At 42.5% G+C, this 27170-nt stretch overlaps 1 long non-coding RNA gene across 1 annotated transcript in view; it reads left to right on the forward strand.

The window, feature by feature from the left end:
* LOC141946637 (uncharacterized) overlaps window positions 1-26197 on the forward strand; it is a 72699-nt gene extending 46502 nt beyond the window's left edge. The window contains exon 4 of the long non-coding RNA XR_012629895.1: window positions 25083-26197. This is a non-coding gene — a long non-coding RNA (uncharacterized LOC141946637). The remainder of the gene's footprint in view (window positions 1-25082) is intronic.
* Window positions 26198-27170: the final 973 nt, after the last annotated feature.

Consider the following 27170-nt stretch of genomic DNA (forward strand, 5'->3'; position numbering starts at 1 on the left):
TTCACTGCATGCCATAGGCAGGCATTGCAATGAAAATTACCTTGTAAAGTAAGGATATATTTTGTAAATACACACAAGGTTGATTCATGCACCTTTTAGAGGAACTGACTATACTAGGATCTGGAAAAGGTAAATAAAAGCTGCAGAATGGTGTGCTGTTATGTAATTTTAAATGGTGGTACAAATTTCAGAAATGAACCAAAATTCTTATCTTCTTCAATACTGTAGTTTACAACTTGATTCATTCAGATCATCTGGTAAAATTCCATCAGGGACTACAATTAGATGAATAAGGACCCTTGCAAGTGCAGGAGTGATGTTCACATTGTAGAACCCAGCCTATAAGAACATTTTACTTACCTCAGGTCTGACACAGCAATGAAACAAACTGAAAAAGTATTTAAAGTTGAATGCTACTTTGAGTATAAGGAAACAGACTGGAACTAAAGCACAAACACCACATTTTACATATATACCAATCCCAGTATTGCTGATCATTTTTTAATGCATTCCAAGCTTGCAACTACTATTTCTTGGAGACAATTGGTCCTTTGTCATTTTGATAGAGAAACATACAAAAGAGACATGGGAAGCCTTTTCCATCCACCCACATTTCCCCATTATTGTTGGACTGTTCCCTTCAGCAAGTTTTGAAATACATTTTCTGGTTCAGTTTCACATGAAACCAGCATTTCTAGTTCCATTATTGACTTTTACACCACCAAGGTGCTTCAGGGTTCGAAAATTCTTCCGTGACACTATGCTATTTTTTAAAAAATTTTTCTCAATCCACTTCTACCACTACTGAAATTGTACAGGGCATACTGCTCTAACCCACTGATATTAAGCCATGCTCCAAAAGACTGGCTGGTGGTCAAAAGTTGTTCCATACTGACCAGTGCCTTTAATTAAAAAGCTGATGAGATCAACACCAGCAACCTCACAAGAAACTCTGAGTACTGACAGCAGTCATAATAGTGTGGTAACTTTGGGAATTGCTCTTCTGGGCTATCCATGTCCCTGGAATGCTGGACTGGGATTCAAAATGTGCATTTCTGCCAAACTTTGTGAGGGATAAGAAGGTTACACAGAATATGACCCAAAAAAGTAAAGCCTTTGAAAGACTGCTGCTCCACAGATGCAGTTACCCAGAGTTACTGCAAAATCCAACTTGCAGAGCAGAGCTGGGAAGGAAAGAAAGTGCTGGGATTTAATTTCTTGCACAACTGAAAGGCAAAGCCCCTTTGAAAGACTTAATCTGACAGCAAAGCTGCCACAAAAACAAATGATGGTTTAGGGTCTCTACTGACAGAAAAAAGCATAGACCAAATATCAGCACAGGTATACTCTAATATGCGTGCTTACAAGCTTAGTTTGTAAGGAACCAAGAGCAGCATCTGTAGCAACAGCAATTTCCCCCTGGGTCTTTTGGAAAAGAACCTGCCTACATCTCCACTTCCTTTTATCAAGTAATGGCTACTCCAGGCTCTGTCCAAAGACACATGCTGGTGAAAGAGAATAGGCATAAAGGTCCCTCTTGATCTTGAAATCTCTAGTCTTAGGGGAACATCATGTTTGTACCTACTGCACAGCTCAGCCCAGCCACAGAGGGAAAACTCCATTCCAGTCTCTCATGGGAAAATTCCTGACCACCCACAACTACAGAGTGAACTTAGGGGATCTGGAAAGTAAATGAATAGCTAAAATAGAGCTGAAACATTGGCTGAGTTCCTTCAAGCATGAGGAACCTGGGTGGTGAGTCTTCTGTTGTCACAAGCATTTGTGGAAGCCAAAAGATTGTTTCCATATCCACATGGAAAGATGGAAGCTAGATGTAAAGTCAGCATCAGCAATTGCTCAAAATTACTCTGAGGTTGCTGAGAACTAGTCCTTTGAGGTACTGCATGCAGTAGTCTTTAAACTAAAGAAGCAAACAGCACAGGCAATTTTTCTTTGTACAAATCCCAATTCAGTATCCAAGCAGAAATTCAGATCCACATTAAGACACCTAAACTTAGGTTTCTACATGTGAGCAAGGTGTCCAAGATGCCCCTGCAGTCACTGGAAACTTAAGGGCTATTCAAACACACCTAAAAATCAGTTGCTACATTTGGTCAGCTCAATAGCTGTAAAGCTACATTAAATTTTGAAGTCTAAATCTGCAAGCTGAACCCCACCCTCACATCTCTCTGTGGCAAACAACTGGAACTGTGCAGCAAGAAATTACCGCAGCAATAACCAGACGTTACTGGTTCTACCTTGAACAAAGAACTTGGTCACAGACAGGCTGAACGTGGTCATACACTAATGAAACAGGTGATTCCTGCCAAAAAAGATAAAATGAAACAACAATTCTTCCCTTGATTTGACAGGTCAGGTTTGAGATCTTGTTACAAATAACACTTTTTGATCTGATTCATGGCATCATGCTCAGTGTGTGAGTAACTAAGAAGGTGCTGCTACCAACCATCCAGAAGTAGGAGATTGAATTACTTTAGAGATTTTGGTGATTTGGTTTTAATTAATCAGCATCAAGGGCCATCACTTTCTGCATGTCTCTCTTCTGGGGTATGCAGTAGCTCTCCCTTTTGAACTTACCTGTGACAGTGACTGCTTAATTTCAGTTTTTCTGTGGAATATTGAAACCTTCAAGTATGTCCATACTGCAAACAGGATTGATCAGAAGGTTGATTTTTCCAGAAATTGTACACAATTTGTTAGAGGGAGAAACCACACTATGATCATGTGGGCTGGAGGCAGAAATGCAGACACTGACCAGAAAATATCACTTGTGGAAAATACTGGAAATTAGGAATAATAGTTTTAGTAATTTAAAAATTAGAGTCTAATAATAATGCCTAAATATACTGTAACAGATTATTGGAAAGGAAAAGTAACTTTCATATACTCTTGTACGTTGTTCAAACTCCATAGAGCTAATTTGTTTTACACGTGAGGCAGTGACCTGTTCCTGCCATTTCAACCGATTTTATTAATAAAGGTTTTCTAAGGTGAATGTATCTGATACCAAAGACTAAGTTTTCAGGAACTGGGATAGTTAAATTAATCGTTCAGGGCTTTTAACTCAACTCGATCATATTATGATGGAGAAATTTAGTCATAATGTATGACATTGACTTGTGACCAAGCTAGGTGATCTAGGAGATGGCACCTCTGGGCCTGTGATATTGGCCTGCAATGGTACACAACCAAAGGGAAAACATTTTTTTTCTAAAGATGCTATCTTTTGGAAAACTTTGCTTGCTTATCTGATCAATAATTAAAGAGGATGTGTTCTGACCTGCCAAAGAATATTAAAAGAGCTATCTGAAACAACCTTGCAATGTACTTTAAACATGTATGCAGTAACAGAAATTATTTGGCCCACTCAGATCTTGAAGTCAAATACTCATTTACTGGAGTCCATAGTGAAAGATGAGTACTTCCAGGGGTTGATTCTTCTCAGCTGTTAGCTGCAGATGGGATGAATTGTCTCCTGTTTCTCTGGATTAATTAAAGACAAAGCCAAGATCACTAATATAGACTAAACTTCAGTTTTAGATGGTCGCAGCTGAATGGGTTCTTCCCTTACACATTTCTGATTTGGAAACCAAACATTCTCCTTTAGGGTCAAACTTTTCCGGGTGTATACTGTAGGTATATACACCTACGTATGAGACTGCACTGTCCTATTCACTGATGCCAGGTTAGAGTAGCTTTGTCACAAGGTAAATAAAAGATGATGCTTTCTTTTGATGTCTGAGACATCAACTCAGAGTGAAACTGTCCCCCACTAGAGCCCTTGTACACAGCATGCAGTTGTTACACATGTGAGCTCCCATTACACAGTACAGGTCTCAGTAGATGGTGAACACACTCAAAACAGAATTGGGCATGGGCACCACTAATGAGACAGTAATGTATCAGGCAGGTCCTTTCTTCTTCCTGGGATTTGGGCCACCTGGGTCAGTTTGGAAAAAATAAGTATTGGTCTTTATGCCAAATACTACCAATATTTATGTTCATACGAATATGTTCAGAATTAGCACTGTTTTGAATCAAAGACATTCTCCTTTCAGAAACATTTATTGTCTAAAAGTTAGAGCTGACATTATTACCACTCTGCTCTCTGGATAAAACTGTTTTTGCAAATGTAAAAGCTAGGGACTTACATCCGGAAGGAAAGAAAAGCCCTTGGAAACAGCATGGGGTCTTGGCTCCATTGAAATCAATGGCAAAACTTTCAGTGACTTCAGCTGGGACAGAATTCCAGGCACCGCTGATGAATTTGTGCATGCAGCTGCTAAAGCAACTGTGAGCATCTCTGGTGTGATTTCTGAATGTGAGAGAGAGGGACTTCTACAGGTTAATTAGTACATGCCTTCACTAAATCTACTGTCTTCCCTTTTGTTCCCCTTTAAAAATATTTTCCCTTTAGAGGAACGTACCACAAATGAAAATTGTTCTGCTGCTGTTCTTTGCAACACTGGATGTGAATTACATGTACTGAGTGGATGATCCACTCTGCAGGGAAGTACAAGACAACAGGGAATATTTATCTGTCACTGTAAACACAGCTAAGAATTAAAGATGAAGTGGTCAGAACAGGGAAGTATGCACAATGACTGAATAACATAAGCATCATGGTTTTCAAATCTACCTGTTCTGTAACTGTGATTAAAGCTATCTTTAATTCATCTTGGATTTACCTTGTTTGGTTTCTGCCCATGTATTTGGGAAATTTTAAAACCTGCTTTTTTCAGATTCACTGAAATGTGGGAAAAAAAAAAGCCAGTTAAAAACCAAAAGATGTATGTGATAATAGAACACAAAGATACATTGGAGAAACATGAAGTGAATAGTCAAGTACATGGCATAGATCAGAGGGGTTAAATTAACACAGAGTGAATATGCACAGTTACTCTGAGGAAACGAAAAATGATCAGCAGATCTACTCAAATCAATGCAAAAAAATTGACTCTGACCTAGTGTGTCTCTAAGAAAAACAGGTGAAAGCCTATCCTTCTCCCTAGGAGAAGATGCTCTAAACTTCCTAGAGACAGACACTCTAAAAGTGATTAACAACAGCATCAGTTGACCTTTGTGCAGTCTTTTAGAGATCATTCTTCTCACTAAAGAGCGAGGTTAATAGATGCATCCAGATTACTCATTTTCAGCTGTTTCTACTTTAACTAACATGTAAAATGCTATATACAACGGCCATGGTTTGGAGGCATTGTTTCTACATTCCTTTTTTAATTTTAGCAGCTATATTTTTTTCCTCTTAAACCCTATAATAATCCTGTTTTGAGGCATGCTTAATTATTTAACTTTGCCATTCTCTCAGGGAAATTATGGACTAAATTGCATGCATGTTATTAATACAAAGCACCATTTTGTTAGCTAATTTAGAATTTCACACCCACATCAAACAGGCACATGTCTATAATCTATTATTTGTGATCCCGCTCAACTGTGCTGAGCGGACAGAGCCTGCACTCCTGTTCTTCCTCCCCGCTGTGAGGGCAGCATCCCGCTGTCAGGTCCCCTCAGAAACCCAGCCCTGCACACACTGGTACACCATCATTTGAATCTCCCAATTTCACAGCCTTTCTCCCATGCTCAGTGGACACAGCTGGCTCCTCTTTTCTTTTTGGAAGTTGTTTTTTTTTAAAAAATTCCTTTACTACTGCTTGATTGCCATTGGATACACTCTGGCTCAGTGTATACTTCTCAGCTTAATTGAGATTGTTGCTGGCCCAGGGTTGGGCCCCACCAAACCAAGTGTCAGAATTTCTCCCAGAAAGGGGGAAAAGGTAAATTTAAACTCTCCTCCCAGTTGGTTTTGCTTTTAATTTAGAAATGAAGAGCGTATATTTATTTCAAAAGGTTACGTGTCCCTTCTCTTCATTCTTGGCTCTCACATTCATTTTGTATTGCAACGACTTCATTTGAAGCCTTGTGCAGTACAATGTTGTTTCTACTGTAATGCTGTTTAATGTAGCAACACAAACCTGGCAAGTGACCTGAATTTCACAGATCAACTGCAACCACACAGGAGACATGGGGACCTGCAACAAGAATGTTTTGTTTCCTCTCTTGATGTTCTAATTGCTGCCCATGATCCAACTGCTCCCCCATCTGACCTTGAGTGTAATTTTCATCACTTATTCTTTGGAGGCTGTCTAGATGTATGACATGTCTGCAATTCCTCTTGGTATAATGCATATTCAGCACCTGATCAGCTGCGTGTCTCTGGGTGTGAGACAGTCTAAATGGAGTCATATCAAATGAATTATGTGATGTACAGGGTGTCTTCAAGTATGTCATAAGCATAGTGTATAAGCCAGATTCAAAAGGCAAAGCCCTACTCTGTTGAATATTTTGCATGGACCATCTGAGAACCCAGATGTCTTAATAGAGGTTCTTTTTTAAAGCAAGTAAGACTCTTTAGACAGCCCGAGTGGCTGGAATATTGATACAGGCATGTAAAACCCAATGATGCTTTGAGTATGTCATGTATCTTTCCTGTGATAGTCTTTTTTCTAGCACTTTTCTTCAGACAACACCTCAATTCACACAGAGGCACAGAAAGAGTGAGGATGAGTGTAGGGGATGCAGCTGAGCAACTGAGACAGTATCACCTTCTTTTGCCAGTACTTTTACAACTATATGTTCATTGTATTCTGCATCCATCAGTCCCCTCTCTGAGGGCCAGAGCAGACTGCTACCCACAAAGCTTTTGTGCACTCTTGTTGAAACACATTACATTTCTCCTTTTATTTCCTGTGGTTTTTGTTAACTAGAGGACTAGATCATTCTGGACGAGAGCATTCATTTTCATTAAAAGCTCAAGATCACCCCATGAGTATGGATCAGCCTAGTGGCAAGACTTTAAACTCTTGGTGACAGCTTTATTTACTCATGTTTCATGCACAGTATGTTCCTTATATCCCATATGCCTTCTCCCTCGGAAACAGCAACCTTACATTCACAAAAAATCTAGTTTTACCAATATATTTTTAGTATACATCTATACATTACTAAATGTAGGTCTGACCCGGAAACCCTGTTGCACAGTTAACTTCGGGAATGAACAGAGAAATTTAATGTGGTGTTTGGGGGCATCTATTTCTAATTTGTGAAGGTGTTCTTTTTTATAACTGGGGAACACCAACCAGTGACTGGGTCAAAAGGGTCAGAGCTGTGTAGGAGAGCTGTCTTCAAGATCACCGAAGGAAGAGGGGGACCCCTCAGATGCATGTTCTCTAATTTGGCCCTAAGCCCAGCCAGACAAGACTCCAGGAGGGGCAATACTCTCAGACCTTCTGGTCCTCAGGGGCAGCATCCTTTTCCTTTCTAGAGCCACCTGACAGACTCCCTGCAGGGAAGATCTCTTCTTTTGTTAACGTCTCCATCTGCTGCTCTGGCATGGTGAACCTAGAAGCCATCTCTGGCTGGTACCCTGCTTGATGGAACCTGTGTCCAGTGGCAAGAGGCTGTGAAGGATTTACAGATGATTCAGCAAAGGGCTGGAGAGACATAAATGTACTAGATGCTGGGCTACACTTTTTCAAGGTTAGATGCTCATACTCACTTCCACCAACTGAAAATACATAGCAGTTCATTCCTAAAATGTGTTTGTTTACCCTGTCCTGATATGTATCATGGACTCAGCTTCAGATATGCTCCATCTCATTCAAACATGGGAAGACATGCTGAAGCAAACTGGACAGACAACACTGACCTGAACAAGTTTTCTATCAGTTCTATAGCTGGCCATATCTTAACCATAAATGAGAAAGCTACAGAGGACTAACTTGTCTCTTTCCCCAAAGTCTCCTATTGCACAGCTGCCAATAGGCAGAGCTGGTATAACCCTAAAATCACATCACTGTCTGTGGGGCACGCTTTCAAGGCACACAGATGTCCACTGATAGAGCCTTGCGCTGAAACATGCAAATGCACCTGCCATCAGTGGTAAATCCTATTATTATTAATGCTAACATTAGAAGAACTTAACTAATGGAGCAACACATCTGGATTTGTAGCAGAAAAACATCAGGACTAAGGAAGTGAAATTATATTCTCAGAAATGAATTATTCACTACATGTGTACAACCAGCAGGAAGAGAACCGCAGGCTGAGGAAAATATGTTCAAACTTACCAACAAAAATAAATACATGAAAGTATGATGTGAACATCAGCTACATTTCCTAGGCAAAAGCTCCACATGGGGGCCTGAAATCCAACTATATTTGCATTTTGACATATTATCACCAGAAAAGACATAGCAATGAAGCCCTGGAGGCAAGGGAGTTCAACATTGCCAGGCCATCTGGGCTTTTTTCTTGTGGGTGGAAAATTCCTCTGCTCCCAAGTGTCCTACAGGATTCTGCAAAGGGAAGTAAAGAGGGTAAATGGGGGATGCCCTGCCTTAGAAGCAATGAAGCCATTGCAAGGAATCATCCAGACAAAAAGGCTGTACTCTTGAAGACCGCAGGATGTTTTTGCACTGCCTCCCTAAACCTAAGTCATCCACTTGCTTCCCCTTTCTTCACGGTCTTTATGAGCTCACTATTATCTGCTGTAACTCTTCACAAAGCTGTTCCCCTTCCTCTCTTCCTCATTTTCCCTCTGAGCAGATCCCCTCTTTGATTTGCCATTACCCTTTATCCCAGGCACATCAGTCCTACACACACACACACACACACACACATGTGTGCGCGCACGCTTAAGAATTTGGAAAAAAAAGAAAAGCACTTTGAAATGCTGTCATGGGAGTGCCCGCTTTGAAGTTGTGCTAGGAAACCCATCCTGGAGTGTTTATGCTCCTGGGAAAATTCAGCCCAGATGTGACAGCAAAAATGGTGATGCTCGAGCCACAGTTACAAGACCTTGCCATGAGGGACCACTACATGAGTGGGAATGAATGGAACCAAAGTACATTTCAATCAATGAATTTATGCTGATGTGCTTTGAATCAAACAAAGAAACTTGGGTCTCTACTGATGCCTCCAAGGATGGCCCTGGGGCAATGCTGTTCCAGGAGAACAGAAGAGATGCACTTGGCTTTCTGTGGCATCTGTTACAAGACTGGTGGCTGAGCCTGAACAAAAACATGCCTGACTCTAAATAAAGTTTAGGCATGGCCCACGGGTGTATGAAATTTTCTAGGCATATGTAAGCTTTGTAACTAAACAGAAACTGGTCTTCAGAATTACTTTTTCTTATATACAATCTAATGAGAATATGTGTATATACACAAACATATATGTTAAGGAATCTGAATTATATGTTTGTATAATGAAGCCTAATGGTAAAACTACAAAGTTAGTTATTTGACTTTCAGATGATGAACGGTAGGTGCTCAGTAAATGCAAAAGTATATGACAGATGAAAAAGCATTCTCTTATTTTTACTTCATTACAGAAAAGTGCATGTGAACTTGTGTGCTCATGCAAGTGGCAGCTCACCAAGGGTATGAGGGAGCTGAAAACCCTGTGCTCTTTGCTAGCTCACTGAAGGTCGTCAGAGGACAGCATAGGGCAAATTTCAGTCAGGCTTTGAAGAGTCTGTCATTAAGGTGGTTTCTATTTCACAGATGAGGGCCACTGCAGTAGCTAGAGGGAGCAGCTGCAAGGCAAGTGGTGGGCAGGCTAGAAACAGGCATCTTCAGTCAGACATTATCCATGGTAAATAAGAAGAAAAGTCACTTTACAGATATGCTAGCACTTGGAGCTGGTGGTCAGCAAGTTCATGTCAGACTGTCAAACAGGATTTCTTGAACAGGGACTATGATTAGTTTCCTTTCATACTGTAAGCCTGCAGTTTAAAAGCAGGTCTTTTCTCAAAAGGATTCTGCCAGTCATGAAGCATGGTGGCCCACAGACAACCTCAGAAGTCTCAAGCCATCTGGCTTCTTTGATTTTAATGATACATAAGAAAATGTCTCTATCATCGTAATAGCATCTTACGTAGCCATTTCTATCCTTACCTTATTTTTACCTACAAGTCTATGGTGAAGACCAGATGGTTAAAGAAACCATTTAAAATCCTAACCACCATGACTGCCTTCGTTTTACACATCTAGTGGACATAAATTCTTGTCATCTTGTTTTATGCGAATGGCAGGATTTATTAGATCAGACAGGTCATTAAGTAATTTTTTTTCTTTAATAATGTCTTTGATTCAGTGAACTCAAATTTATGCCCTGTTATAGTGTGCTAACAGCTATTTTTGGCTAGGAAAGTCAGCAATAAATCTGAATTTAATAAACTGACAATAGATCTCAATGTGAAAGAAATTCAAGGCACTCGTTTTTCCAGTTATTTAAAAGCAGTGAATCCTTGCATAACTGCAAGACTAATTCCAAACTAAAAGCATATTCTCTCTAAAAATATCTCACTGATTACAACATGCAATTCTGCTTAACATGGAGATTATTTTAAAAGCTGTCCAGCAATTGCCCTGACTGCCAGTGGCAGAGTGCTTTTTTCACCTGACAAAGAGGAAACAGAATTTGGGATTGTTCTTTTGTGAACACCACTCTGTTTGTGAACAAGCATATACACACCTCTGTGGGCACTCCCTCCTTCTCCTGCCATCCCCGTTCTCTGCACACACACACACACAAACACACATACACACAGAGAAAAAAGACCTGGACCTGGGGAAGCACGGTGGAACATGTTGCTCAGTGAAGTTGTGGAATCTCCATCCTTCAAGATTTTGAAAACCCAGATGGACAAGGATCTGAGCAACCTCATCTTGCTCAGAGGCCTGCCTGGTTTTAAGCAAGCGGTTGGACTTGTGTCCACCAGAGGTCACATCCAACCTAAATTATTCTACAATTCTGTGAGCTCATCAGCTTCCTGCTCTGTTCTTTGCTAATGAAAATTTTCAGGAGCTCCATGCACACACGCACAGCTTGTCTACAAAGGGAAAATCACTGGCAAAGCTACACAGACATAGTTTTATCTATATATATATATAGATATATGTCTCACTATATATACTGTAGGTACATATGCATGTGTATGTGTGCGTGTACATTTGCAGATGTGTCTGTGCACATGTGTGTTTGTGTAAATGTTTTTGCATGTATGTATATATGTATGTATACAAACAAGCCCTTTGCTAGCATACTGCCCCACTGGCATATCAGTGCCCCCACCCCCCAGAAGATAAACAAGTTCTCCTGCAAGGGATGTGGCTGGGAACTAAGAAAAAGTGGCTGTGTGTGGTACTGGCTAGGCAGGTCTCTCACCATGCTCAAGCAAAACACAGAAGTAGTGAAGACATGGGGCCCAGCTTCACCACAGAAACGGTCACACACAGACCATGCCATTACAGGTTCTGGTCACCCCAGCGCACTGAGCAGTGAATAGTTCACTCTCTCCTGCCTTGCATTTAAAGGACTTCAGAAAAGTATTATGTGATGGATATGCATGTTGCATATGGGACTCACTTGCGACTAGGTGTTTTAATGACCTGTTCTAATTTCTGAAATTCCCTCTAGCTACATGCCTATCATGAGTACTTGGGGTCTGTGTCTCCCAGCACAGTCTTAAGTAGATCTTTGAGACAACAGATAAATTAAATACTTCATGTGCAGCAAAGGACTCTATGTAGCTCCAAAAAGCCTTGGTTGGTAGAATGCCTTTGTAAGCTTCTTTTATTAAAGCCTGCCATTTTGTTCACCATCTTCCACAGTGTTGCATCTGCCACTTACATAGCTTTGAAGAGAGAGGGCATGTGTTGAGCTGCTCCAGAGCACTGTAAAACAAACGCACCCGAACAAAAGCCAAGACACTAATATTTTCCTATGTGTCTGGCCTAGATTAGACTCCTGTGCGGCAAGGGTCAAGGAGGCAGAAGAACCGCAGTCATAAGGGAATTGTCTTGTATCTATGATGGAGCAGAAAGTGAGGTACACATTGCTATGAATGGGACCTGCTCTCAGCCCTTCTGGAGTCAGTCATAAGGGTAGGAATGTCGCCTTTCGATATGTGAGCCCTATAAGTGAATTTTCTTTTCACACCTCTCCACTTTCAAGAAGAACCCCAGTGAATCACACTGTCTGGCTATAAAAAGGGAAACTAAAAGAAATGTCAAATGTCATGGTGGCTTTTTCACACTATCTCTCTGTTGTTCAGACAGGAAGTAGGAGTGCATCCTACTTGCGGTGCAGATAGGGGAGACAGCTGCCTCCAGAGTCTCTTTATCAGGAGGGACTGCCCCTTTTGGAGAACCACAGGGTTGTTTTCTTTTCTCAACACAGTTTTGTTTTCTAGCCTCCATTCTGCCAATCTAACTCATTCTCTGAGAGGCAATATTTCAGGGTGTCCTGTGTGCTAAAATTTGGTCTCTTTTCCATTTCAATCCACATTTTGAACCATATCCATCTACTCTCTACCCATAGGGAGTGGTTGAGATGAAAAATATTTCATTTTAAGTTGGAAAGCCTGATTGTCATCTCACTTAATGGAGTAGGTTAGGAACTGGTTGAAATCCATGCCACACTGTAAAAGAGCTCAGAATGCTCAAAGTGAAGGTGTAAAACTGCCCCTCTCAAGCTAGGCTCAGACTTCTTAGGGAAGGTCAGTTAAAACCTCTTGCAGCCACATTTTCACAGGACTTGGAATGAGCGTCCTTACAGATCCTCCATAAATATTTGCTGCCCCAACTACATGACAGGTAGGCATTTTACACATCTCAAGGGGGAGATGGCTTTTCAGCTGCTCTCCGGCCAAACCCTTTCATTCTATTCACAAATACATTCCCACTTGGTAATGTTCAAAAGCTGTATGCAGTCCAAAAGCTAAAGTACCTGGCAACTATAGCGCATATGCCATAGTTTATGTGCTAATAAGGGTTGCAAGGAGCTGGAGCAGCCTGTGCAGATAGCTGCAGGCTCACCTTCTCACCTATATGACTGGCAGGTAGAAAACGATCAAGTATCCTCAGACAAAGTTATTTCTTCTCTTCAGGAAGATTGGCAGTTGCTGACCAGTCCAAATCATCCTCTTTCTAGACACTACAGTTAATACATGAAGAGATAGTCAGTGATTAGACCAATGGTGTCTTGAGCAGATTCCCTCCTTGGTTTTGGCCTTTCATTAAAGCTGAGGTTGAATTTCTCAGGGCCATAAATAAGTTCCTACAGATTTGAAAGCAGTGTTTACAGCCCAATTAGCTTGTAAAGACTCTTCAAGTAGTTGTTGATGATAGTGATCTGGGCTTGAAGTCTTGGCATGTAAAGGATGCTTGTGATTCTAGCTCACGTTGTCTCACATTGGCTGAAGGCATATAGAAAGGACAGGAGTCACTTAGTGCTATCACAAACTAAGGCCTCTGACATAAGGCATCCCTCAGATATGTACCCTATCGCCCATGTGCTGAGCTTTGTTAGTGAGATCATGCCAAAGCTCAGGCTAGAGAATTATCAGCTTTCTGAAAGAACAGCATTATAACACTGCAGACAAAGCACTCTTATGTGCTTTGTGCTGTGCAAACTGAGACCAAGTGGTAAATGTGTCAGTTTAAGAGTGTTTTGGACTCAAGAAGCAATGGAATGTCCTTTATATCTTTCGTAATGAGAGTCTGTTTGGATTAAAATGATCTCCATGTAAGCAAAAAAATTACCAGCCTTCCCATTTCAAAGCTGGCAGGGCTTCTTACACAGGCTTCTATTCAAACAGTGTAGGGGAAGAGGAATAGGGGACTTTTTTGTTTAACTCAAATGACGTGGTGTGTATTTCTAACATAAAAAGCAAGACAGAAAATGAACTCTGTCTGAGGCAAAAGATTTAGAAGAAAAAGGAAAGTATGAATGTAGGAAGCTGTCTGAACACAAAGGCAAGGAAAATGAACACTTTTAGTCATTGACAGAACATGCATTTTTAAGAGTGCTAACAGAAATTTGGTGTGATGATTCCTATAATGACATCCTAGCCAGTACAGCTGGTCTACAGGCAGAAAGGGAAGAAGCTGGATGAACGGTGGGATCGATGAAAAGTCTTTAGAGCATGTTTTAAGAACAGTTTCAAGCATTTGGGGAAGATCTGAGATTGACAACCTAGTAGGGTTGAAAACAACAAGGAAATTCCAGCTGAAGAAATGCAAATCTATACATCACCTAAAAATAACTGCAGACAGCTATCCTACCAAAGCCCAGAAGCCCAGGAAAGCACTGAGGAATGGTCTAAGACAAGTTCTTTTTCTCCAAAAGCTGGCAAAATGAGGTGCTGGAGAGAAGACTGCAGAAAAGGTCACTATGTACAATTTTGCCACAAAGATGGATGTAAAAAAACATGGATTTAAGATAAAATTATTACCTCAGGCTTAATTCTCATGTACCCCTGCTAAGAAATCTCAACTACCCCTTCCATTCTCCTTACAAAGAAAGGTTACGCAAGGAAGTACCACAATAACTTTCACAGTGCTCCCCTTTCCCCCCAGATGAAACTTACTCAGCTTTCTAGCTTTTTTGTTACTCCCCAAGAGCTCCTCCCACATACAGTTCTTGCCTACTTGCTCTGCTTGAGCCCTTTTTTTTGGTTTCTGTCCCACTCACACTTCTGTCTGCTGCTCTTCCCACCTCTCACCTTACTCGGTAACACAAACACAGACCCTACCTTGTCCTTCCTCTGTCACACCTCTGATGACACTTGACCCAACCTGGCTGCCTGTCCGTCTCCACACTCCTCTTTGCTGCCCTCACTAGCTTCTCCTGCTATAACCTCTGATGGCAACATGCCCAATGTGAATGCTTCTCTACTCAGGTTTTCCCTCCTGTCCCTGGAAGTCTGTTGCATGTCCATAGCATTTCTAAACCTACTGCAGACAGCCAAACTATTTTCTCCACCATCTCCCAGGCCTGACAGAAACATGCATTTTTTCTGCTGTCATTGTCACTGAGGCCACCTTTTCACAAAGATGCCTCTTCTTCTCTCACGCTCCCTTCCCTTTCTCTTTCTTCTTTTCTTCTTCCTTTCTGCTCTTTTGAATAACCCTGTATCCAAGCCCTTTCTCTGCTCCCACATTGCTCTCAGCCATAACTCTCCTCAGATTGTGTCTCCTAAGAAATTTTGGAGAGTTCCTCATCCTCTTTCCACCCTCACTCATCTTCGGATGCAGATGCTTGTGTGCTGATGACAACCTGATCCTATAGGTTTTAGTTTATTTGCACTTGTGTCTTCATGCTGTCTGCAGCCATGCCTCAACTTTCCCTCTCACCTCATCAAGCCATAGTCTCTCTCTTTGTTCCCTCTGTTGTTAAATTCCCCCTCCTATCATGACCAAGTCTCTTTCAGCATTATCCATTGCTCCTGGATACAATCCCTCACCTGGCATTCATGCATCTTCCAGTCCATCAGCTTCTGCGTTCAACCTTTTGTCCTTTCCCCCTACTAATAGTTTTGCTGATGCTCTCTTGATGCTGTGATTCTTTCCCCCCTTTTTCCCACTGCAAGTTTTATACTGGCACTGGCTCAACTGCAACAACTGTTCCTCCAAGAGCAGGCTGACAACTGCCACTATGAGTTTGTTCTCTCCTTTTTCCATTCACCCGTTTCATGCAGCACTTTGCACAGTGGGCTTCTGGCCCATAAGCAAGGCATCTTAAGCACTGCACTGAATGCAAATATAATCACATGGCTGTGGAAGTTGTTCCTGCCATTCATAGGAATAGTTAACTGCTTTTTGTTAATTAACTTTTTGCCGCCGTGAAGTTTTGTAGCAATCTTTATGCTGCTTATGACTGACCCTCTCCTGCAGGAATGGCTGAATAATAGCACCAGCTGGATGCGTCGTAATTATCACAGCCTCAGCACTGTGGAAATATAAGACTTCTGGTGGGTGGAAGCCATTGCCTCTTTCTTTTCCTGTATGCCTGGGCTTATCACAGGATGTCATTCAAGGTTAAAAAGCTTAGCATCCCTGCTGATCATGCCTTTCCCCCTGGAAAAAACACATGATGGATATGATATAAAAGGGTTGAATTTCAGCTGTGCAGTCTGTTCAGGCTTGTCCTTCTTTACCTTACCCATGGTGTCCCAAAACCAACATGTGACCCTGTGCACATGAGGGATTAATATCTGAGATTCCATTTTAGTGACACTGAGAGCATCAGATCATTGTTGTGGGCTGCTTGCTCAGAAAGCTGGAAGCAAATGAGCAGAAACACAGCGCTATTGCTTGCCTCACACCAGAGAAAGGGAGACTGACTTTGTGTTTGTCACTTTAATGTTTAAATTATTTGGGAATGTTGACTCTAGTCATGTTTGAGAACTCCCTGCCCTGCAGTTGCCCATGCCCCCTTCTCTTGCCTGTCAGTGATGTCTTCACAGTGTGTTATGGAAAAGGGTGAATATGTATTTCTTGTTCTTAGATGCTAACACATGGAATATCCATCCCTGTGTCTTCCTCTCTATAAAAAGATGCCTCTAGGAATTTCTGTTTGAATGCTACATTTTCTAACATGAACATAGCTAACCCTCTATTATACTTCCTTAACATCCCTTTCTATTCTATATCTGCTGTAAAATTCAGCCAAGATCAGGTAGAGAGAAGATATGGTTTAGACTTCTAACCTAGACTGGTAATTGCATTACTGTTTGGGGCAAAGATAATGTATTGCAATTCCCATTGTACATTCTATAGTAATTATATGCTTGGAAATACTGCCTTGTCCTCCTTCCTGAGGATATGGTTATGCCTCAGTTTACCTAGATCTGGGATTGAGGCCTCACATACTCCACAGCCAACTCCCCTGTAATTTCATTGGCAAAGTTCCTAGATTCTGCAACAATCTGGTGGAGGGAAAAGCCAATTCTGCCACTACTTCTTTTCTACTGTAACAAAGGATATGTTTAATCAAATAAATATCAAGATTAACAATGAGGTCAGTGCAATGGTATCCTGTTACTCCCTCAGATATCACTTCTCCTTTATTTAGTGTTTCGGTACACCACAGAGTTGGGGTTTTTTTACATCAGCAGCTCTTACCTGCATCATGACGTTTGTAAGAAGGACTCTTCCCCCAGTCAAAATCAACAGGATACTTTATAAAAAGGACATTGCTGTTTAAAACTATGAGAAAGCACTTATAACAAAAACTGGTCTAATAATGTGTCCTCCTAGATTTAAATATGAGATCTCTACGCTGCCTCTCTTCTTACTTGCTGACAATTTGCATATCATTGTCTCCACTAATGGAATATGTATGTCAGTGTTCTCCTGTTTACATATCCCCCATTTATTTCTTCTTTCTTGTCATATTACCAGTGTGCTTCAAAAATACAAGCAAAACTAGATTTTTGTTAGATAGCTACAATGCTATTTTGGTATAAAGTGAAAAAACCCATCGAATTGTGAGCTAATTTCTGACCTTCTGAATGCATAGTCTCAGATTTGCTGATTGTTAAAAATGCAGATAATTTTAATGTAAATTCCTAGGACAGAGTAACTAAATGAGCTGCAGTATTCATGTGCCTAGACTGACCTTATGACTAAAACACTGCCAAAATTTTACACATTTTCCTGTGGTCTGTTCTCTGGACAATGAGATCCAAACTGCCAGATTTTTCATTAATTAGTTCTTCAGTAGATGGTAGAAAAGCCAGAAGACTATAAGCTCAAATGTGTTTGTTTACTTAACATCTGCTGCCCCTTAACCTCCAGGTTCCACATTCCTCTAGCAAATAACCTTTCCTCCATTATCTCAAAACTACAGCGCATCCAGCATTTTTCTTTTCATTCCTTGTATGCTTTTGCCCCTTTGCCTTCTCTCTCATTACTGTTTTCCTGGTGTTGACATTAGGACACCCTAATCCAATGACCGTCTCCTCCCTTTTTTCAGTTCTGCCCTTCTGGGGGGTGAACAAATGGCTCATGAAAAAAAGCTGATTTTTTTATCCACACAAAACGTGTGTGAAGGTGGCGCTGTTATATGGGTCAGCTCTGGAAAGATGGAAGAGCAGTGTGTTATAAAAAAACGGAGCCATTCGCATGACTCTATTAAGAAAAGAAAACTGCTCCAAACTCACTCTTCTGTGCCTCACTCTCCCGGCTAACTCCGGAGGAGTCACTGCTGCTGTTCATGTCCCTGGGGAAGAAGGAAAGAGAAGTGAGAGCCTCCAGGGTATATTAAAAAAAATTAAAGGGGGGAGGGGGTGGCAAACACTGAGCCATAAAAAAGGTATATAGAGAAAGTGGGAAAGCAGAAACTGTACCTCTTCTGGAGCATGCAGTGAGGCATAAAGGCGGGCAGGGGAATGTGGCGGGGGCAGAGCAGCAGGGTGGCTCACTGGCACCCCCGGAACATCGCTCCTGGCCTGCTGCCACCATAAAATAACGGTAAAACAGCTCTGCACCCCACACCTGGGCCCCACCCGCACGGCCACTCTGCTCCCCTCCGCAACCCACGGACCCCCACACCCCCCGGTCATCCCGGTGGGCACAGAGCTGGGGCAGTGGAGCCTCCTGGGGGCAGCTGCCTCCTCTTGCCACCACTGTGGCCTCCAGGAGAGTGTCTCTCCACAGCTCTTCAGCAGCGGGCCATGTCCAAAGTACAGACTTCGCCTTGATCGAGCTCAGGGAGGGAGTTTTCATCCCTCTACACAGCTACCTGTGGTCACAAAGTGTGCAGAAACTGAACTCTTTGAAATTTCCACCTCTCTGTCTGGCTTGGTTAGCTCTGACCAGTAATGACAGACACGCATGTGCTCACCACAGACCTGATCGCAGGCACTCTCTGTCCTCTAACAAGACAAAACCAATACCGAAGATTCCTGGTGCAGCAATCGTTACAAGACAAAAATCACCAAAGCATTTTACCATCCCTGCTATACAACCAGCCATCATCACAAATACTCTTCATCAAAAAATGCTCTGGTGAGCAGATAGCACTATGCGCTTGCAGGTGATGAACAGAAATGATAAGGATAAAGGCGGATCAGGGTGAGAGATGCCCACACACGAAGATTTGCATATCCTGATTTATGCTGTATACTCATGATCAGGTTTGGTAGGCAGTGCACCACTGAGACAGACCTTACACATAAGTCGAGATGAAAATCTGAGCTGTCTGAGTTTGTCTGGCCCAAGGCTTTGCACAGATCTTGACCAGCAAAAGTGACACTGCTGCCCCACTGTGCTAGTAACTACACGTTGCCAACTCCCTCATTCACCTTATCTGCTGTCCAGGGGTTTTCCTTCTTCCCGGATACCACTCTTCTTCCAGGCTTTGCAGGCCTTCTTTTTTCCTCACACTACTTTTCCTTCTTATGTGTATGCCCCTTGTCTCCCCCTTCCTACTCTGACATAGGAAGTTTATGGTGGAAGACTGAAGGAGGAGAAAACAATTCTCAAGAATCAAGTGGAGAACATGGAGAGTGAGAAGGGCTAAGAAGATGGCTGTTGTAGGATAGACAGGTTGAAAGGAAGAATTTCTCTAGTGGCTACTAGTTTCCTTCAAGCCATCCCATGTCATGGAAGCCACAAAATGAGCAATCCAGCTCATGTAAGTCCTTTTTCTGGGCAAAACATTATGTACTTGGTTAACAGCCCATAAAGTAAATACAAATGCCTAAGCCCAAGAATGTCATTTCAACTAGGAGCATCTGTATCAACACCATGGTGACTTTGCTTGCCTCCTGTTAGTGTGTCCTTGAGGTAAGTACATATATTATTTTTTATTCATCTTCATGAGTTTGGACAAGCACTGTACCCAACCCTCAAAAGTCACTGTAGTTCCAACTCTACAGAAAGAAGGGTATGTGAGATCAAACAAGGTAAGCTCTGAGCTTGTAACAATTAATTTTTTAGCTTTATTCAAAAGTAGAATAAGCAACATTAATCCAGGAAAGCTAGTTATCATGCAATAATACCTACAGGGCCCACAACTGTTGAATTATTTAGAGTAAACTTTGCATTGAGTGCCATGAATTATACTCTTAAAAAAAAAAGAGTACACAGTCAAATCAGTTAGTTCAGCGTGAAATATCTGGGTCCTGATCCAGGATTTATGCCTATATTTAAATGATATTACTCTCAGTCTACATTTCCATCTCCATCGAGAAGTGCCTCTATCCATGCAGAGCAAAGTCCAGTACAGGCTTAGCTGTGCATTCCAGTGCAGGACTCAGGTTTCCTCTGTGATGTGCATGTGTCTCCTCCACACACATCAGTCCTGTCCAAATAATGCTGCAACCCTGACTGACCTTTCAATATTAATGACAACATACTCTAGAAAGCACTAGGAGAGAGGTTTTCAAAGCTGCTGAAAGACAGCTTTGTGGGATTTTCGAATATGACTAAACAGGCCGATTGGCTGACTCCTACTGCGTTCATGAAATCAGTAGGAGTTGAGATACCTAACTTCTTCAGACATGTTTGGAAACCTTGATGCAAACATCTTTTAATAACTAAGAATTTGGGGGCATTTGGCCTTACTTATAGATGAGGTCTGCCTAGACACACAGTAAAAAAAACCCTCACAAAACTCACAAAACTGATTAAGTCTAGTATATGAAAGTGCTCAGAATAGCTGGGTTGCTCCAGATAAGACATACTGACTCAGCTTTAGTTTTGGCTCCATACACTTTGTATCCCAGATTCAGATCCAGCAGAAACCGGGCTAGCGCTATTTTACTGAAGCCTGAAGCCTGAAGAGCACCTGCAATTGGAACAGCTGCCTCATGTACTTGGATTCTGAAAGAAAAAAGAGAAAAAAGAAAGGTTCTGCATATCCACAACTTCTCCCCCCCTCCTCCCTGGTAACCTGGAGCATTTCTGGCAAGGACTGCCAGGTAGCCTGCAACCTGAAGCTATGCTCCAGAGGCCTCTCACCTGGGAGTGCTAACCAAATTGTGGGCTGTGATCTGCTCACCACCATTTTACCTGTCATTCTACATGCAATGCAGGAGACTTCATCAACAACTTCTTGAGCAAAGATTTTTACCTCTGCCACAGCAGATAAACAAAGACCTGCAAGAAGTGAAACTTTCGGTAAAGTCAGTTCTGGTTCAAGAAGTAATTGTTCACAGATTCATGGTATGGCCGTCTTCATTGGGAAACTTTCGTTTACTTTAATTGTTATATGAAAATAAATGAAAGCCTTTTTGTGTTTCTGAATTTCAGTCTGCTGTAGAAATCACAGTTCATCACTGAACTTATCACTACCATGTGAGAAGTATTTTGGAAAGTCACATCACACAGGTCTTCCCTTGAAGTCAACACACTGAAAAAAATATGTATCACGTATATTGCTCACGACTTCTGCACAGATCTGGGTTCATCAAATTTGAGCTTTGATTCATTTTAGCCATATGGCCAAAATGATCCGTATGAATCTGTCCAAAATTGTCTGCCTTTCCGCTTCAAGCTCATGCTTGCATTCACAACCAGAGGCAAACACGCACCGGCACTGATATTCATCTTCTGGTTACTCAGAACCAAGCCCCCACCTCCAGCAGTATTTACATTCAGGCTGGAATAGGAGGCACCACCCTGGCGGGGAGCTTGATGTGAAGCTCCACATTTACAACCCTGTCACCAGACTAAATCAAATGGTATGTGGTCCATAACACTGTCAGGAAGGTAAGGTATGCCTTTCTGCATCTGATTAAGAGTGATATATTCAGTCAACCCACATAATAATGTTGGTTTAGGACTAAAATGAGACACTATTGGCAAATGCAACAATCTTCTTTTTCAAATGATGAAGAGGATGTGCAAATACACCCAGAGTATAAAAATCTAACAATCCTAGCAACACAGAGATACTGGGATCAGGACTGGGATGCTTTACAGCCTGTGTGCTCTGCCTTTTGCCTCTTATTTGTTGTTTATGCTTAGGAATAGAGCTGTGGGGGACGGGATATTTAGGAACTGTCACCACACGAATGACATATGGGTACTGCCTGGCTCATGGCATCTTTATGATGGTGTGACTTCTAAACCAGACATATGCAGATTAGCAGTGGGTTCAGTCATGCTGAAAGCATCCAGGGCTTCCTTTTAAGCACCGATCCCTTTCTGACTGGCAGTGATGTGACTGTCAGCTACTGTTTCCTGATGTCTCTCTCACATGACTCCTGAGTGCCATGATACACCATGCTCGGATGGCTATCTGATGTCCAATCAGTGTAGCACGGCAGCAGACAGTAACAGGGGTTTCTGTTCCTGGCTGGGTGCCACAGTGTACTTGGAGACACTTGCTGCTTGCATGTGAGTTTTGGAATCCCCTTTTACAATCAGGAGGTCTATGGAAAAAGAAATCCCTACCACAGCATGAACATAATACTGGTTCTGTGTGATGCCAAAAGCATTAATGTCCTTCAGCCTTAAGGCCGTGTGCCTACAGACTCCAAATGTCCCGGTTCACTCAGCACATTTCTCTTGACCTTATGCATCATTTTTTGATAATTATAACATCACATGATATCACACTGCACTGTCTTTCAGTTATGAAACTGGGGCCTCACATCAGTAGAAAAATCCAGGTATTTTTTTTAAATCATCACAGGAGAATGGAGAAGCCATTACTGCAAACTGCAAACCTGATGGTACAGTAGCTTCCAAACTTGGGGATGAGTTGCCTTTATGTTGATTAAAGGATGCTCCCGTTTAAATAAAAATGTCTCAATTTAATTTTCATCAAAAAAACATGGACTTCTGCCTGTAACTCTCACTGGCAATAGAGCCTGCAGCCCCACTTAATTCAAGCCAGGACTCCACTTAAAATGTTTTTAAAGGAGCAACAGGTGACTAAATGCTATGCTGAGAGACACATCAGAAATGCTTTAGACACACAAAAAATTTGGCTTTGTCTTTTGTACCAAGTGCTGAATAGGTTTTGAAGTTAAAGAGGTGTTCATAAAAATGAAGATAAAGAAGCCGTTCTGCTGTGGGCCTTCCTCCTCAGTTACTACCCCTCACAACTGCTCACTTTTCAGTTTTGGACTCCTCATTCTGCCTGTCCAGGGAGAGGGCAGCCCCCTCCTACAGCAGGGGGACTTTAGAGCTCCTGCAAAGGCATCTCATCTCCCCACTCACAAACTACCGCCAGAAATGTTCCTTTCTTTGGCATTACAAGGTAACTGACACATGTTCAGGGCTTCTGGCTTTACAAAATTATAGTTAATACATACATACAACACTTGTCAAGGTAGGGAGTTCATTCAGTCCTGCTGCTGTCACCATCCCTTTTCTCAAAAGCTGCTTGAGCTGCTGTGGGAGATGCTAAAGTACAAGGAGGTGGTAAGCAATGGGCAGCACGCAGCGGGTGGGGATGACCGGTTAACCCACTAGATGTCATGACCAGTGGTGAACAAGGCTGGTGTTGCTGTTCCTGGGAACGAAGAGCCACTCACAGCAAAGGTGAGGTTCCAGTTCCAGGGCAGAGCCCCCACACAGCAGCAGTGCATGCTCCAGGCGTGCCCAAAATCAAGACACTCCCTCCCAATGGACAACACATCAGCCTGTCCACCAGACAGTCCTGTGGCCAGCACATCTTTCATACCTGTAAGAGGACAGGACTATTGCCAAGGCTCCTTGGACGAGAAGAATGCTTCCCAAACCACTGATAGAATTTTCTTCCCTTTACCAACTCCTACTGAATTTTTTTTAATGCTTTTTCATATCATTCACAGCATTTGAATAGGTCAATGTCACTGTCCCGTGGTTGTCCATTGAGCAGAATTTAGACACTCAGATTGCTGCAGAGAAGGGAATTTGAGCTGATGCCATGCAAGTGTGTTAAAAAAGACCACTAGAAACCTAGAGACCACTAGTTTGGGTATGGCAGAATGGCTGCAGTTGTTTGGCAGGTCATGAAGGCCCAGCAAATTTACTTTTATGAGACTTAAAGAATGTAGTAGGGATGAGATCAATGTGATCATACAGAGACTTGTGAAAAGTGAGTAGAATTTATGTTTTGATACAGAAAGATCTCCTTTCCATTGGACTTCCAAAATAACTCATCTATAAAACATGTAAATTCAATCACATGGTTGATAAATGCTGCAGGAAAATTACCTTTTCCTGCACTTTTCTATAAATGCAGTTCTGTAGGTCTGATGGAGAGGAAGCTTCAGGTTTCTAACTTTCCTTCATATTACTGAGTGGGGACCACGTGCCCAGATCAGCTGAGAGTGGGTCACAAGAGCAGCGGCACTGAGGTTCACCACAGATCCTCCTGCCTGCTGCTCTCCTCTGCCAGCCACCGTCACACAGAGCGACCACAGAGACACTTCAGCTTGGGAGAGACCTCTGGGAGTCACCTAGTCCAACCTTCTGCTCAAGCAGGGCAACTTCCAAGTTAGATCATGGCTAATTAACAACAAAATGAAACACAACAGAAACACCAGGGATGTGCATGTGTGTTGGATATGCAGCATCAAATGGAGAATTCAGAATTTCATAAGTACATTCTCAGTTAACCACTCCCCTAACTTTAAAGGCATATTTTAACGTGACACTGATTCATGATCAGCTTTCTCAGATAAATGCAGCATACCCAGAAATCAGCAACTGTAAGCTACTCAAACTTAGTAACAAATCGAACAAAGAAAACTTAATGCTTTAATCCAAACACAAGCAGTAGACAAAAATCCTGATACAGTTGTCAAACATAGCATAATCTTTGTTTTTACATTATTTCAGTTTGGGGTTTTTTTAGGAACTGTAATTTAACCTTATCAAGTAGGAGTTTCTGGTTTTTTGGGGGTGGGGGCAGGCTCTCTCCAGATCAAAGCAGAGGCATATGAGGAGAGAACTGAGAGCAAGCATGTGCTCTCGCAGTCTGTGCCGGGCAGCTGAGGGTGACCGAATCTGCTCCTCATTTACTTCTGTACAGCTGGCGATCTCTAACATTAGTTGCTTGCTCCACTCATATTTCCTTTTTACAAGGGAGAGCCTTTCATCAGAAAGCTGGAACAAATTGCACCTTTGGTTAAACCATCATGCATGCTAACCGTTGCTTCCTCTTTCCCAGTATCTGACATCAGAGCCATGCTGTTTGAGGAAGTCACAGTTATAGTGATTGTTTCTAACCACTGCTCCCTTCTATTTTAGGCTGGCTGAGAATGATCCCACCCCTTTGTACTCTGCTGCTGGCTAAGTACACTTATACCTGTAACCTGTACACCCAGGAACATTGTCTGGGAAGACTAGAGGACAAGACATTTCTGCACAGAACAAAGGAGCAGAAAAGGAAAGTGTGGCTCTTTTTATTATTATTATTTTGTATCGATTTGAAATTCTTTAACAACAACAGCACTTTGATTGATGTGAAGTCACAATGAAGTCACAGTAGACTTGGCAGTGTGATGAATGCTCCTTTGACCTTTAGAGATGGTTGGCCTCATTCCCCCACTGCTGTGCACCCAGGGTTGTAATTTATACCTGTGGCAAAGTGGTTACCAAATCAGCATGGTAGCAGTTTATAGCGACTTGTGCGAATCACAACACAAGGAACAAGGCAGGGGGAAATCAGGCCCAGTGCCTTCTCCCACAAGGCATCAAAGAGAGGATCTTTTATAATTTACTACAATACCGCCTAAGTACCAACCTAAAGCGAGGACCTGCCAGGCACCCTACAAACACAGAATAGTGGATGGCCGCTTGTCGCAGCCCAAGGGCTTGTCTACAGGGGGAAGTTACTGCTCATTAAACGAAGGTGTGTGCAGGGAAAGCATCTCTTTGTGCTCCGGGAGGAGCCGGTGCAGTTTGCAAGTTCCTGGGCTGACCGCAGGTGCTGTGTAAACCTGCGTGGCTACACAGCAGCTAAGTCGAAGGGCTGGAGCTCCACTAGTCCCCCTCCTAAATCTACCCTGCCTCCCAAGCAGGTTAGCCCTGTGCAGAGAAACCTCTTTAAACCTTTGCAAGTTCCAAAAGCCTGGGAAACATGCAGGATTACATGGGGGAAGAGGTTTCCAGAGCTGTGCACATAACCCTGAAAGGACAGTGTTGGCCACATCTACAGGGCCTTGCTAGATCACTCCTCAGACTGTCTGACTCAGGGTGCCCCAAACTGGAGGAACCTACCTGTGTCCACGCTGAAGGCCTTCAGGCATCCCAAATCCCTCTTCAGGAGGAGACCAGCTCTGTGCTCTCTGGCCTGACATCAGTCTCCGAAGCCCTCCCAGAGGGAAGAGGACCATCACGGAGGTCCTTCAGTCATGTCATCCTCAAGGCAAATGCACCACGGTCACACTATAACCTCACCATGAAGCGCTACAAAGGGGTTCTGCCTTACTGAACACTAAGATCACCCAACAGCAGATCTAGCAGATCACATGCAGGTGTGCTGGGTCTGGGGCAGGGGGAACTCAATCCATCATCTATTTGCTACCAACTGAGGGCCAAAATGCTCTCTTTCTGAAAGGAGCATGCAGGCTTGAACAAAAATAAGAGGTCTTATAGAGCAGGTGTTGTGAACACATGAGCTCCTGGGCCCTCACACAGAGATGGCTTTTCAGATGATTCAAGGCAGGTTTGCAAATGCGTCCCATAAAATGTGCCTGCACTAAATACAGTAATCACCCAGTTCCAGGTTCTAGGAAAAAAAAAGTTCCCAACAGAAGAAACACAATCCCTCAACTTCTTCCAGGGGTCCAGGGGCACCTCCCAGGACTATCTTCCATCTTCTTGAGAGGCATTCATTTGGAGCCAGTGAAATACAGCAGTTTCTGACTCCAAGACAGCAGCCCAAGCAAGTGTCCTTGGACAGGGCAATTTGAGCTGGGAGTCATGGCCTGTGACCACAGGAGACGGTTTGTGTTCCTCTTTGTGAGAAAAGTAGAGGAAGCCAGAGAGCAAGGTCTGACCAAGGCCTACAAAATGAATATACAACTGTGCAGCCCCTTTTCTGTCTTAATTTTAAAAGTCCTGCAATCCCCCTATGTATACCTAACATACTGATTTTGAAAGTGCCCAAGAGGAACTGGGATTTGGCTTATTTGCAGTGTTGTGACGGGCAAGTTTGTAGGAAACCCGTGTATAATATTGCCCCAGACACCACAGCTCCAGCACTAGGCAGGCTGTGTGTGAGTCCAGCAGTGCCTGCACTTCATGCATTCCCTTGCAAAAGGCAGGGTATGTTAAAATGATCTATAAACTGGGGGAACCAGCATAAAAATTTCACCTGGCCCTGACATGGGT

Source organism: Strix uralensis, chromosome 1 (genome assembly GCF_047716275.1).
Source record: "Strix uralensis isolate ZFMK-TIS-50842 chromosome 1, bStrUra1, whole genome shotgun sequence".
Classification (NCBI taxonomy): domain Eukaryota; kingdom Metazoa; phylum Chordata; class Aves; order Strigiformes; family Strigidae; genus Strix; species Strix uralensis.